Raw genomic sequence first — 13,755 nt, 5'->3', positions numbered from 1 at the left:
GGGAGGGGAGAGTGAACAAAAGGATTAAATTTATTATGTTGTTATTTGTGGCACTGGCCATTCCTTTAACCACGGTTTGAGGTTATGGGAAGTGAACAATAAAACTTTAATGTGGACACTGGATGACGAAAAAGTATTACCTTTAACCTGGTTAGTTGTTCGAGACTGGCCTACACTTGAAAGCAAAATGAAACAGAAATATAAAATAAAAGGACGCAAGAGAAAAAGAACGTCAGAAAAGCATGTAACAAATTGCTTAGAAAATGCAGTTTAAGGGTCAATAAACTACGGTCTGACTTAAAAAAGTTTAACATGGATTCTAGGTTTAGTAAAAAACCAAAAAGCAACAAATTTTTTATTCAAAAAAGTTGTTTTGACAACTTACTTATTATTGTACTACGACTCATTGATTCAAAACTAAATTTTTTACCTTATTAAACTTTGAAAAGATGATTTGTGAAGTTTTTTGTACCATTACAAAAATCTTGCTCAGCAAGAATCTCCAGTTTTATTACTCATAAGGATAATTTTTAACTCGCAAAAGAGTATCAACATGAGTCTTTCTTGTTTATATTTTTGTTGTCCTAAATTATATTCTGTAGGTTGCACTTTTTCTCATAAACCCTTGATTTTAATGCAACAATCAACCGTCTTCCACTAGATGCCTCCGTTTAAACGACGGGGGTTCATTCGAAAACTATTAACCTTCTTCCGCACATTGTGGGAAATTTTCCACCCGAATGAAATATACTCCAATCAATGTGGAAACCCTGCGAAAAACCAATGGCACAAAGAAAATTAGCTCCACTTTCCTTTTGTTGTTCCGAACGGTGCAAAGATTCCGGCGATTGCCATTTGTCGTCGTACAGTCGGTTTGACTAATTCACCACCCAACGTACTTCGACAAATAGTGATCGAACTGAGGTGTGAACTTGGTTGATGGAAGACGATGAAGCCTTTCCAAAGAATTGAATCACGTGCCAGTCGGGTCACTGGTGTTGGTGGGAGTTTAAAATAGATTTTCAACAACACCTTACACACCTCGGTGCAGCCGTTGAAAGGCGATAGGTTTTATTGTGTAGTCGCAAGGTAATGGAGAAAGCTCGAGCTCGAGTTCTCATCTCAAATGCATTCATGAGGAAAATTCCAACGCCGCAGCGGGTGGAAAAGGTGAGCATTATCGAGGGTTCCGGGTTTCGTTTGATTGGTTTGTTCGAAGGCGTTCGAATGAACGTCGACGGTGTTGGGCTGCAAAAAGTCAGTTCGTGGTCTGGAGGCGGCAGGATGAGATGAAATGGAGTGTGTTTCAGGTGTATTAACGTGACTACTGAAGCATGGAATGAGGACGTAATTTTCGTCTCCCCTCTTGGAGGAAATTTTTCCGTCGCGCCAGTAATGACGACGAACTTGTGCTATTCTAGGTTAGAGGTCGTCATGTTAGAACGTGCAACGGGCGTGAAAAAGAGCAAAGAGTGTCATGGTGTGCAAGGAAATTCTTTTCAGATTCCTGTGTGTCGTGTGTAGGAAGCACGAAGCAGTTCCGGTGACATGTTTGCATCGTAAATGTGCCTTATCGAAAGCGCCGGAAGAAAACAGGGAAGACAAAAAACACAAAAATATATGCAACGGAAATTCTAACCTCGAACACCGATTACCTGTCCTCTCGACCTATGTTCCCTTGGTTTCATGAGTGGCTTTTGCATTCCACTCTTCTAGGGAGCGTCTTTTTGTGCTTTTTCTTTTCTCCATCCCATCACTTTTCATTTAAAGCTTATGTTGCTGTCGAGTTCAAGTTCCTGTTTCGTTCATGGATCTCCTAACTTCTCAAGAAACACAAAAGAAAAATCCCACGAACACATAGAAACGAACGGAAAGAAAACGAATGGAGGAAACAAACAGGAAACATAACGTGTGTCACGCAGAAGCATCAACATGGGCTCCGAATTTCAATTTACTACCAACGCCTTGTTCCTCGTTCGTTCCTCCGTTTTGGAAAATTTTCCTCCTCTTGCCTGGTGTCGTTGGAAAATGCTTGCACGTGTTTCACGAAAGCTGTGCGTGCAAATTATCGTGCAGGTGGGCGGCTTTCAGAGCATCTAGCACAAAATGGATGCCATGTGTTGTACGTGTTCTCCATGGAGCTTATAGGCTCTGTATGCTCATTTGAATTGTTTGTCACAAAGATATTGAAGCTTGCAATGTGAGCGAGGAACTTTGACTGGAATTGAATGAATGATAACTTGTAGAATATTATTAATATGCATCAAAACAGATCTCAAACAGGATTGTGAACAAATGATCTCTTTCTTGAAAGTTCTTCACGGTCAAATTTAAGGGATATAGTTGTGTCTTTGTCGCTCTTGTTCGTTTACCATTACGTTACTTTTTACTTACACATTCATCCAAAATACATCTTTTATCCAGTCGATTAAATGTTGTTCACTGTTTTATTTTCTCTGTTAAATTTTCTCTTTTGCCTGCTTTTTTGGTTTGATTTTTCTGCAAATGTGAACAGATGTTTGTGTATATAAAACTCTTGATAGCAACAAAAACACTCCTAAAAGTGCTTAAATACTTGGGTTGTTTTTAAGGTTATTGTTGTTTAAGATTATCTGTGAAATTAAACCGCTCATCTTCGTCTCTGAGTGACCAAAGTACAAAGCAGAGCTACGTGAAGTGCACTCTTGAGAGCGATTACTCACCAGGATTAAGGTACTTGGCTTCGCTCAAAGACTCGTTGGATTATATTATGTAACGGAACACCTTTTTCCAGGGGGTGAATAACTACATCATGTGCATGTTTGCAAATGTGTTTGTTTCGTTTCTGGTCGATGTCGTTTTTGTAGGTTGCAAGGACTGCATGATAATGAATCATCTCTTTATTGCAACACCCAAAGAACGGTTTATTAATATTTATGTAATTTCATGGACAATTGAAGGAAAATTCACGCACGATTTAGGAACACCATAGACGGGTTTCGATAAAATTAAATTATCAATTACTTGTACGGATGTTTATCGATAAAAAAAACCTACAGTTCCTGGTATCACTTTGTAACGATTAATTCAATTTGATACGATAAAACAAAAAAATTTTTTATGGAAATAAAACTCTTTGAATATCCGTGAGAGAAGCCACATCATGCGTGACACTTTTCTTTTTGTGGGTCATGCAGAAACAGCTGATGAACTGGTGGAAAACAGGCAATGCTGTTCAATCGGGGGCAATAATGATTTAAATACCAACAATCATTTTCGTATCAGTAAAGAAGCTATAATCAATCAATTAATTAATCAGTGTCGGTTTTGGTACTTATTGCGCTTTTGCCAATTTATCAAACAACCAACTATTCGATGTAAGACTTGTTTGTATCTGTGTGAGTAATCGAACCGGTTCTCGTTCTCGTGCCAGAAAACTGATTGCATACGGTTGCGAACGGTTTTCCACTCCTGAAGGGAGGATCATTATTCCTCCATTGACAGGAGTGATTTTTTATCGTAGTGACAATTTCACGGTGGTTTACCGATATGATGCTACTGTCCATGCCGTGCGTCGTTTGTGGTAGCGTGAGGGGTTTAATAAAATTGATGACCGTTCGGAAAACGCCACCCGCGGTCGCGGGGACAAGTGATTAGTTTTCATTAACTTTGAAATGTAGCTGAAATTAAATTTCATTTACAAATTTAATTAGCTCATTAAGTGTAGGCCGGGTGAAGGGACAATGAAACCAACCGTGTGTCCTTCTCCTTTCCATTTCACACCTATCAAACCTTAAAATCGGTTGTGGAAAATCCATTCGAGCGAGAAAATTGTCCGCTCACTCTGGTTTAGCTTTGATTTCCGGGGTTTTTGTCACACTTGGCACAGGTGGTTTGGTGTTTTTTTTATTGACGTATTGTTTTAGTTTCATCGCGTGCGGTTGCAGCCATGCACAGTTGTTTAGCTTAATTTGTTTTTAATGGACGTTAAAGTGTGATTTAATTCGCTTCACTACTTGTGATCGGTATTGTTTCGAGGAACCATTGCGATTATGTGTATTTAAAGTTAATTAGCGATTCTTTTGTGCTCAAAGTCAACGCTAGGGAGAGTCCATGTTTTGAATTTGTACAATAAAAAGCAAAAACATATCGTAGTGCTGCAATAGAAAGCTGTTAAACGAAGTTTGCTTATTCTGCAAAACATGCTATAAACAAAAGATTAATCGTAATTTATTTTTGCAATAGTGTTGATTTTCTATTTTAAATCATAGCGCTGGCCACCCTCTACATCACTTAACCAGAGGTAGATAGACATCCCATATTGTCTAGTGGTTAGGATATCCGGCTCTCACCCGGAAGGCCCGGGTTCGATTCCCGGTATGGGAAGAATTTTTTTTCTGTATGTTGAAGGTTTTTTATTCACTCTAAGCATTTTCTTTTGTATGCAAATCACCAGGCTGTTCCAAATCAGTAATATACCATTTGTTATTGCGATTAAACTCTTATTTGATGGCCTCTCAAGACTGGACTAATTATATCATCGCGCTTTTGGGATTCAAATCAATGTTTAATCCATTTCAATCCATGCTTGTTGTCGTTCGATAGTACACAAAATCCCCATTGCACTCCGAGTGCACCAAAGGTATGTTGAAATCAACGGTAGGAAAGCAATCAGATTTCTGGGCATAAATGGATTAATTTCTAGCCACTTCGTGCAACCTCGATAAAGATCTCCTAGCGTTCCTGGCTACAGATGGTCCATCTGGTGAGTTTCACTTAAGATATTTGTCAAGTCATCGAACGTTGTTTAAGATGAAAATTTAATTACACTTACGACAAACAGGTTATACCAGGGAGGAGCAGACCGTGGTATCAATGTGGTGTCAGTGTAAACACACGCCATGATCAATGTCAGAAGATTCAATTCCTCGCTCGGTCGCTTTGCAAGGGAGGAGTCGGAGTTTGTCTCATAAATCATAAATAATGTGTCTACTTAACGTTGCTTCTGGCGGATTTAACGATGGGAGTGTTGCGTGAAATTAAGCAGATAGAATCGTTTCCCGCGAGTTCGAAGGAGTTGGAGACAGGTTGTTTACACCTTGATAAAGATCAATTCACAGCAGGGTGACTGAGGTCAACGGTGGTTGAGGTAAAGCTGTGGAGCTCTTGCTTGAAACTTTGGTTCACATCCGTCGTGTGGTATCCTGCATCAAGAAACGAGTTAATACCGTCAGGAAATGACTGGCCATCTACTCCAGCTCAGGTATACTTACTCTTGAGTTCTAACAAGTTCTCAAAGGTTCGAGATGGGGTTTCAAATATATCCACCGACAGGAAATGAAAAGCGGGAATGTATTCCTAGCAGCGGTACCAAGCGTTAGGCAAGTCTCAGATTAATACATGTAACTACGGAAGCAAGCATTCCCTTCATTTATCCAAAGGGTATTGCAACCGCATGGAAGAAGAAAATGACATGGTGTAAGGCCACAGCCGACCCAACAACCCTGAGCGTGTTGGTTTTCTTCAGAGTTAGAGTTCTGATTAGTTCGGATAGGTACGATAAGATAAAGGAAAAGTATAAAAGACAATTTAAAAAATTTACATGTATTTTTTAAAAGTAGCGTTAATACATAGTGAATATTTTTTTCATTTAAATATTTCAATTGTAATCCTCCAAAGATTTAAAAAATAAAAGAATCAAAGAGATTGTCGTTAGTCTTTCTTTAAGGGTGTCAAAAACAAATGATATAACGCATCAACTTGCTTTCGGTCTGGAAATAGGAATCCCACGCGACGATACAGGTCTGGATATTAACAGTGCTAGTAAAGTACTCACCAAGTCCTATCCCAGTCTCCGTTCCTCCACCCATTTTAGCCATTACTTTTTCCACGACCAAAGAGAGCTGAATCAGATAAATCTAGCAGCGAATATCTGATTCCTCCCGGTGGGAGAGTGGTGCAGAAAATGATTATAAAACATTTATAAATAAATATATGTGCATTCCTCCAACGGACGTCTTTCGCCAGCTCTGGGACAAAGCCAACGCGAACCGTGCATATAATCGACACAGACCAGCATGAACGAACACGAAAGAACAAATGTTGCAGGAAGTAAGGGAGGTTGCATGTTTACTCGGTTGCACCTCCCGACTCTCCGGCGTGAACATTAACTGGCCCTAAACTTTTGCTGGAATTCTATCCCACCCCTAAGGGTTTCTTCCTGCCTCGGTGGAATGCATTCCGAGCACATGTAATTTACGTTGCCTTTAGTGGAGAATTATGTTCCCTTTAGCCGTCGATGTCGTTTGCCATTCGTTTCCACAAGCAACCTTTTCCCCATTGGATGCCCTACGAGGCGCTGGCGTGGACTTGATCCAACCTTGCACTGTACATTTTAACGCTAGCTTGAAGAACTTTACAGCGTTAGGACATTTCCTGAACGGTGGAAGGTATAGCAGAACCCTGACTTTCCCACAGTTGAGGCTTTCACCGTAATTGTCCGAACTTCTGTGCTGCTTTCCTCCTTTGTCCTTAAACCACCACACATTCCTTTCCCCGATGGACGAGATTTGCAGTTTCTGCTGCCCTCGAATCGATTATAAGATTCTCGCGTGGTTTAAACGGGGCATAATTTACCACATTGGATAATGACATTGGTGTCCCTGGTGAAGTCCGACGGTGCTTTCCGGCAATTTGAAAATTGTTAAAAATTGCTGGCACAAAATTGCAGCCCGTTTTTCGGTCGATAGACGGTGAGGATTGGAAGAGGATGAAGTCGACTGCACAGCGGACCTGATGAGACTTGCGTCCTCCGAAGCATTATGGAAATGACATGCAGAAATTCAATGCATTCTGTTTCCGGTGTTTCTCGGTTTAGCCTCAACTTCTTACCAGCGGTGGGTGGCAGTGACGCACGCCACGCCATTTAAATTTCTTCCTCAGGGGATTATGTAAAAAAGTCGACCTTTTCAACGATAGGGAAGACAGAAGTAACTAGATATCCGTATATATCAGAGCGGCAAGTTTCGCGTTTTTAATGTTTGCAAAGATTTAATAAAGACATTTTGTAGTGTATGTGAGGTCGTTTATGTGTCGTTGACCTACCTTCAAACCTTTATTCGAGTCTATTTTTTGCATGCAACGTACTGTAGTTTCTTATCGATCTGCCCTTATCGTGTTGGGCTGTAACACGTTATGCTACGTAAGACACGATAAATACACTATAATAGACGTGTGTTTGACTGTTAAATTTACAAAATCAATATTGATTCCATTTCTTGGGCAAAAACAACCCACTGGATTGCAAATGGTTCCTGAAAACTAAATGATATTTAATTTCCATCTCACAAAGGTATACTTGCTGAGTTTTTTCGTAACGTAACGTGCGTTAGCTGATGGAAAATTACACGTCTGCATTACGTTGGACATGCAACGTGTTTAGTAAATTATAGCCTAGTGGCGTGCATGACCTGACTAGGCTCTGTTTGGCTGATGTGTTATTATGATGAAGTGACAAAATGTAATAAATAATTACAACGTTGCATAAATTGGCAATATGTTCGGATCTTTCGGTTTAAAAATGGCGTGCAATGACGGTGGGCTTGGTTATTAACCGTAGAACTGCCATTAGTCTAATGAAATGTTTGACAGTTTTGCAATCGGTTCATAATTAGTTCAAGTTGTGTTACCTTCATTGTGCTTCGAAGAAGGATTGGTATGTAATGTGGTGTGAGAATAGGTTTCCTAGAGTTTGAAAACTACAATAATCTTTCAACTATGGTTGGGTAACCGCTTTTGATTTAAGCTACCGTCAGCGCAGTTGGTTGTTGATCCTAGCAATTTTATAAAAGACCACAAAAGTATTTATTTTTGATTTAATTGAATTTTCGATCAATAAATTCATACACAGCTAAAATCATGCTTTAGCCATTAACATGGTTCACAATTGAAGGAAAACAATAAAACCGGATTCAAACCATGAAAACATATACTTTTTCATTAAAAAAAAACACGAAGAAAGCTTTTCTAGGAGACGATATCTCGTAATGAACCTTTCCTCGAGCGTGGCACTGGCTACGGAAAAAAGATAATGAACGAAACAGTTGGCTTGCACTGTTTTACGTTCTCTATATCCTCAATGTGTCCGCCAGAGGTACGAAAGAATTGCTTGCTATTGGTAATCGCGGAAATGGGAAATTACGCTCGAAGTGAACCATAAATTACAATGCAGCTCGTCTTGAGCAGCTTCCGTATTCGAAGATAACTCGAACAGAGCGTCGAAGGCGAAAAAACACTATCAAAGAAAACGTTACGTTACGGGAGGTTCAAACTTGGTTTGTAATCACATGCCAGCCACTGTCCGTTTACTTCGTTTCCGCACATCGTAAGTTCTTTCTCTAAAGAATGGCTAAGAAAACCCCTGAAACGATCATCACTTCAGACCTTCCGGACACGGTAATAGGTTTGGATTTTATCGTCTTGATGTTTCAGAGCAAAGAGAACGACTGTGGTAGGATTAGAGGAATGAAATTCATTAAACCCATTCGACAATTTATCGCACGTTACGCTGTGACTCAGGACGTTTAGGACTTTCCCAACGATCCAATTGCTAGCACTGTCTAAAGAATTCGACGATAAGCTAGACCAAAGAAAATGAAAACGAATAATTGTATGGCGTGGTTTAACAAATTCACAAGCCCTTTTTTACTCCAAGAAAGGCAACGTTATGAGCAAAATAGCTTGACCTAAAACTTACACATTGTGTCACAATCTGAAATGTGATTTAAACTGCATGCTGAAAATAAGGGGGATAGGAAATGTTATGCATTGAGAAATCTGCATTTTGTGTCATGCTTTCTTTCACAACTCCATCAAACTAGACTTGCATCCCAGTTGTTTAAGATTAATTTGTAATAGACACAAATTTGTTAATAAAATATCAACTGGTTGAATGCCTTTAGCCAAAGCTCCTTGAACCATCTGTATTTTTATTTTCTAATATGTTTTTTAACATGTTCATTTACATCTGATCTTTTTTCTAGCAATTGCCATGATATTTATAACTATACGAGGGTTGCCTTTTAAGTTTCGGGATTTGGAAAAACTGGTGATGCAATCTGTTAATTAACAATTTTATCGTAAAGTTTGACGTTTTTGAGGTTATACGTTCTCAGAACTTTTTGACATATGAACGCTATTTGTGTTGTTAAAATAAATTCTTTTCTTAAATGTTCAATTTCCGAGCCATTTCAATCAGTTTTAACATATTTTCCCATTCATTGGATGACACCTTATGCGTGATCATCATTTTTAATGATTTTTCTTTTTTTTCCTTATTTGGCAAACACCGCCATATTAACTGCCCCAAACAAAGCTCCATTTCAGGGGAAATGCCAACTCCCAAACATGAAAGACTTCCAAGATTACCGGCTACTTCTTTAAAAAAATGTGGATTATGTGGATGAGGTAGCTGAAGTAGATGTTCATAATGTGCTTGTATAATAGCTTGGCGGTTTTTTCGGGAGTCAGTTAACAGATTCCACACATCAGAGTAATACTTTTCTCTGTAAACAAAATTACCCCCTTTGGATTGCGGAATGAGATTGTTTCGCACTGTTCGGTCACTAAAACTGTACCTAATATAATTGATTACGATTCTTGCCTTCAGCATGACTGTATCCACGTTTTCGTTAGAAGTTTTCTGTTCAAGGTCTGTTTCCTGTTGTTGTTGGACCTGGTGGGTTTCACTAATTTTAAGTTTCTTAGCCACTTGGTTTAGCGTAATACAATCTGAATAAACCTGATCGTCCGCAAGATCATCTGCGGAATAAACATACTGGAAAATCCGTTCTATTGCGTTATCTGCCTTTGGTAATGAATTATAATGGCTGAGATTATCATCTTTCATTATTTATTTATTTATTTATTTATTTGTATAGTCGTCGGATCTCATAGGTCTTCACGACACAACTTAAGCATATATTACAAAAACGGGTTAAAACGCGTGATTACAGAATCGTTATACGAGGCGAAGACGTAGGCGCTCACGAAACACTGACGTAGAAAGATTAAAGTCACATAAGTCTAATACTGAGTTCAAATTGTTGCACATAACTTGTAGCGGGTCGCATTGCCCATAGTTTGTCCTGGTACGTTCAGTACGGAAATGAAACCTCGTACGAAGTGATCTGCTGGGTGCATAAAAGTTGACCCCACCCAGAAGGGCAGGGGAGTCGATTTCGCCTTTCAACAGTTTAAATAGAAACGTACACAGCATGTCCTGGAGACGCTTGTCAAGAGGATCCAGGCCCAGCAAAAGGCACCGTTGTTTGTAGGAAGGCAGCACCTGATTATTTCGCCACGGAAGAAGACGAACTGCATACCGGGTCAGTTTGCGCTGGATACTCTCGATGCGGGTGATGAAGTGCGCAGATTGTGGAGACCAAACCACACAACAATAGTCAAGAACGGAGCGTACAATTGCACAGTATACAGCTTTGATACACATCGGGTCGCGAAAGTCACGACAAACTCTTAAAACGAGACCCAGCAGTTGATTGGCCTTAGAGATGACGTACTCGTAGTGCTCACGGAACGAAAGCTCCGAGTCAAGCAGGACACCAAGGTCGCGAATGCAGGACGTTCTGGACAGGATATTGTCATTAAGTACGTAATTGTAATGAAGCGGGTGTCGAGATCTACTAAATGAAATAGATGAGCACTTCTCATGAGATAACTGCAGATTGTTATCAGTGCACCAAACTCCTAGTTTCCCGAGCAGGTTTTGAAGCCGCAGACAGTCATCCGTATTTTTTACAGCCGAGAATATCTTGATATCATCTGCATACATCAAAAATGAGCCTGCTGGTAGAATGGACGCCAGATCGTTAATGTAGATCAGGAACAAAACTGGGCCCAGATTACTGCCTTGTGGGACTCCCGAAGAGCTGGCAAAGGTATACGATAGATGTGGTCCAATACCAACTTGATAGGTTCGACCATGAAGGTACGAACGAAGCCAGCCGATAAAAGAAGCGGGAAAGCCCAATTTACACAATTTGGAGAGTAACACCTTGTGCGAGATGCTATCGAAGGCAGCTTTGAAATCGATGTAAACGGCGTCGACTTGTGAGCCACGGTCCATGTTTTGCAGGCAGAATCTCACGAACTCGATTAGGTTGGTGGCTGAGGAGCGTTTGGGCATAAATCCATGCTGGCTAGGGCTAATGTAGTTGCTGACAGCATTGAGCAGAGGCGTGTACATAATTTGTTCGAAGACTTTAGCACAAGCGCATAGTGAGACAATTCCTCGATAGTTAAGGGCATCACTACGACTGCCTTTTTTATGGATTGGTACCATACGCGCGTGTTTCCAGACTGTAGGGTATGTGCCTGTCTGAAGTGATGCGTTGAATAATTTAGATAACACCGGGGCAAGAGCAACTCTGCAGTGTTTAAGAATATAGGCCGGGATGTTATCAGGACCCGAAGTGACCTTTGGTTTCAGTTTGTCAAGTTTTAATAACACTAGGACTTCGTCAATCGTCGGTGGATGAAATTCAATGACGTCAGGTTGAATATTTATTGTAGGATTCGTCGGTGTTGTAGAATTCGCAGTTGTGGGGCGAAAAGTATCGGCGAAGCGGTCTGCTAACATGTTGCATATGTCGTGGACTTCAGTTTTGGATTCACCATTGTAGCTCATCATAGATGGAATAGAGTCGGATTTGCGACGACAATTGAAAAACTTCCAAAATTGCTTTGGATTAGAGCTCAGTGTTGATTGTGATCGGTTGATATACAAACGGTGAAGTTTACGATTCATGGCACGATAATTGTCAAGAGCAAATGCATAATGCCTACTATGTGTTTCACACTGCGTTCTATGATATAGTTTGTATGCATTCACTTTAATGCGTTTCAAGCGTCGCAGGGTAGCATTAGACCACGGGGGTCCCGACTTGGCTTTGAAAACTGGCACACATGCTTTAATTGCAGATTGCATGTAAGCTACGAAATGATTTGCAGCATCGTCTACCGAGTTGAAAGCATTGCAATCGAAGCTTTGGTTAAATGATTCAATAAGATCGGTCAGTCGGGAGATGTCAGCTTTATAAAAATTCAACCGAGAACCTCCAGGAGTCGCAGTTCTGGTTTGACGTGAGTGTGGTAGATGTACATCTAAAATCAGGGCAGGATGGTATGAATCCTCATTAAGTAGTGGTTTAAGACACTTTATAACTGGATCGGCGACACTTGAAGCAGCAGTGAAATTAGCGAAGATCAAGTCAAGCAGACGGCCAAAGGAGTTGCGAACAGCGTTAATTTGAAATAGACCGTTGAATGTCATGCCATCAGTGAATCCAGTGTTGGCCATAGATTGCGACTCGGGCACATAGTGTGTTAACGAGGAAAGTTGAGAACTATCAACATGTGACGATGTGTTGGAGCACTTCCATACAATATCGGATCTATTAAAGTCGCCAAAAACATACAGCGGATCACGATCACTAGTCCGGTTCGACATATCGCGAATACTATCATGTAAGAGATCGATAGTGACTAGGTTGGTGGTATGGGTTGGAGGAATGTAAACAGCACCAACAGTAACAGAGGTATTGGACAATTGCACTTTTATCCAGACTTGCTCAAGATTGTCAGCAAACGGTGTGAGCTCTGATGAAACCAACGCAGCTTTGCAGGCAATAAGGACACCGCCACCGCGAGAAAAAATACTGTTATCGGGAGCGCGATCACAACGATAAATGCGGTAGCGTCCATCGGCGAAGAGAGATGTGGGTATGGTGTTGACGAGCCATGTTTCGGTGAAAATAATAATATCATAGTCCGACTCATGAAGAGCCAGCCGCAGGTCAGTGATTTTCGTACGCAGACCGCGCACGTTCTGGTAGTAGATAGAAAGTGCTGATCTGTTGTGATTTTGATGACGGGTGACAGGACGATGCTTGGCAGTTGTTTTCGTAATGGTGAGTGTATGAGGCGATGATTGTGGGTTAATCGGGAGTGTAGTTAAGGCAGGATTCTGATTAATGAAAGAAATGCCATCCCGATTACTTTGTCCGAAAGAAGGTATCCAGTTTGGGCTGGTTCGGGCTGATATCAGGAGCCGGCCCTCGTTTCCTTTTGCGTGGCGGGTCAGCGGCGGGTAACGTGGTGTGCGAAGGATGACCAGGAGCGGTGAATGAGTTGGTGCCAGGTGTTGAAGTGGAAGGTGTGCCCGAGTGTATAAGTGTTCTGTTTACGTGTTGGGTAGCAGTGTGTTGATGACGCCCAGTATCACGGCGGGACGATAGTGGTGAGAGTGGCGAATCTGGTGGAGATGGAGATGGTTGACGAAAGCGATTCTCTGGGCGTGAATGGACCACAAACTCCCGGACACGGATACCAGTAGGCCAAGTTTCTGAAGAGAGAGCTTTCTCACTGCAGGACATGGGGATCCGCACCTTGAAGGAGAGAGCACTGCGAGTTGCCGGATTCACATTTCTCGCCAGAAGAGAGAATGCTATCACATCGTCAGTGCCAAGCCTGCGTTGCACCGACGCGACAACTTGATCGACGGTGACACTCGGTGCAACGCCCATAAGATGCAACCAGAAGCGCAGGGGCCTGGCGTTCTGGGAGGCAACTAGGCTCGGTGAGGAAATGCTGGAACCGGTGATCACTGCGCGAGCATAATCAATGGGCTTCTCAGCGACAGTCTCGAACAATTCCTGAGGTTGAGCCCGCCGGATGGTAGAAAAGGCCGAATTACGCACA

At 41.3% G+C, this 13,755-nt stretch overlaps 1 non-coding gene across 1 annotated transcript; it reads left to right on the top strand.

Annotated features, from left to right (window-relative positions):
* Positions 1-4,293: 4,293 nt before the first annotated feature.
* Positions 4,294-4,365, top strand: Trnae-cuc (transfer RNA glutamic acid (anticodon CUC)). Its single transcript has one exon. It is a non-coding gene; the product is annotated as a tRNA-Glu (tRNA).
* The last annotated feature ends 9,390 nt before the right edge of the window (positions 4,366-13,755 follow it).

This window comes from Anopheles ziemanni, chromosome 3 (genome assembly GCF_943734765.1).
Source record: "Anopheles ziemanni chromosome 3, idAnoZiCoDA_A2_x.2, whole genome shotgun sequence".
Taxonomy (NCBI): Eukaryota; Metazoa; Arthropoda; class Insecta; order Diptera; family Culicidae; genus Anopheles; species Anopheles ziemanni.
The sequence above is the reverse complement of the archived record's forward strand: the minus strand, read 5'-3'. Positions and strand labels throughout refer to the sequence as shown.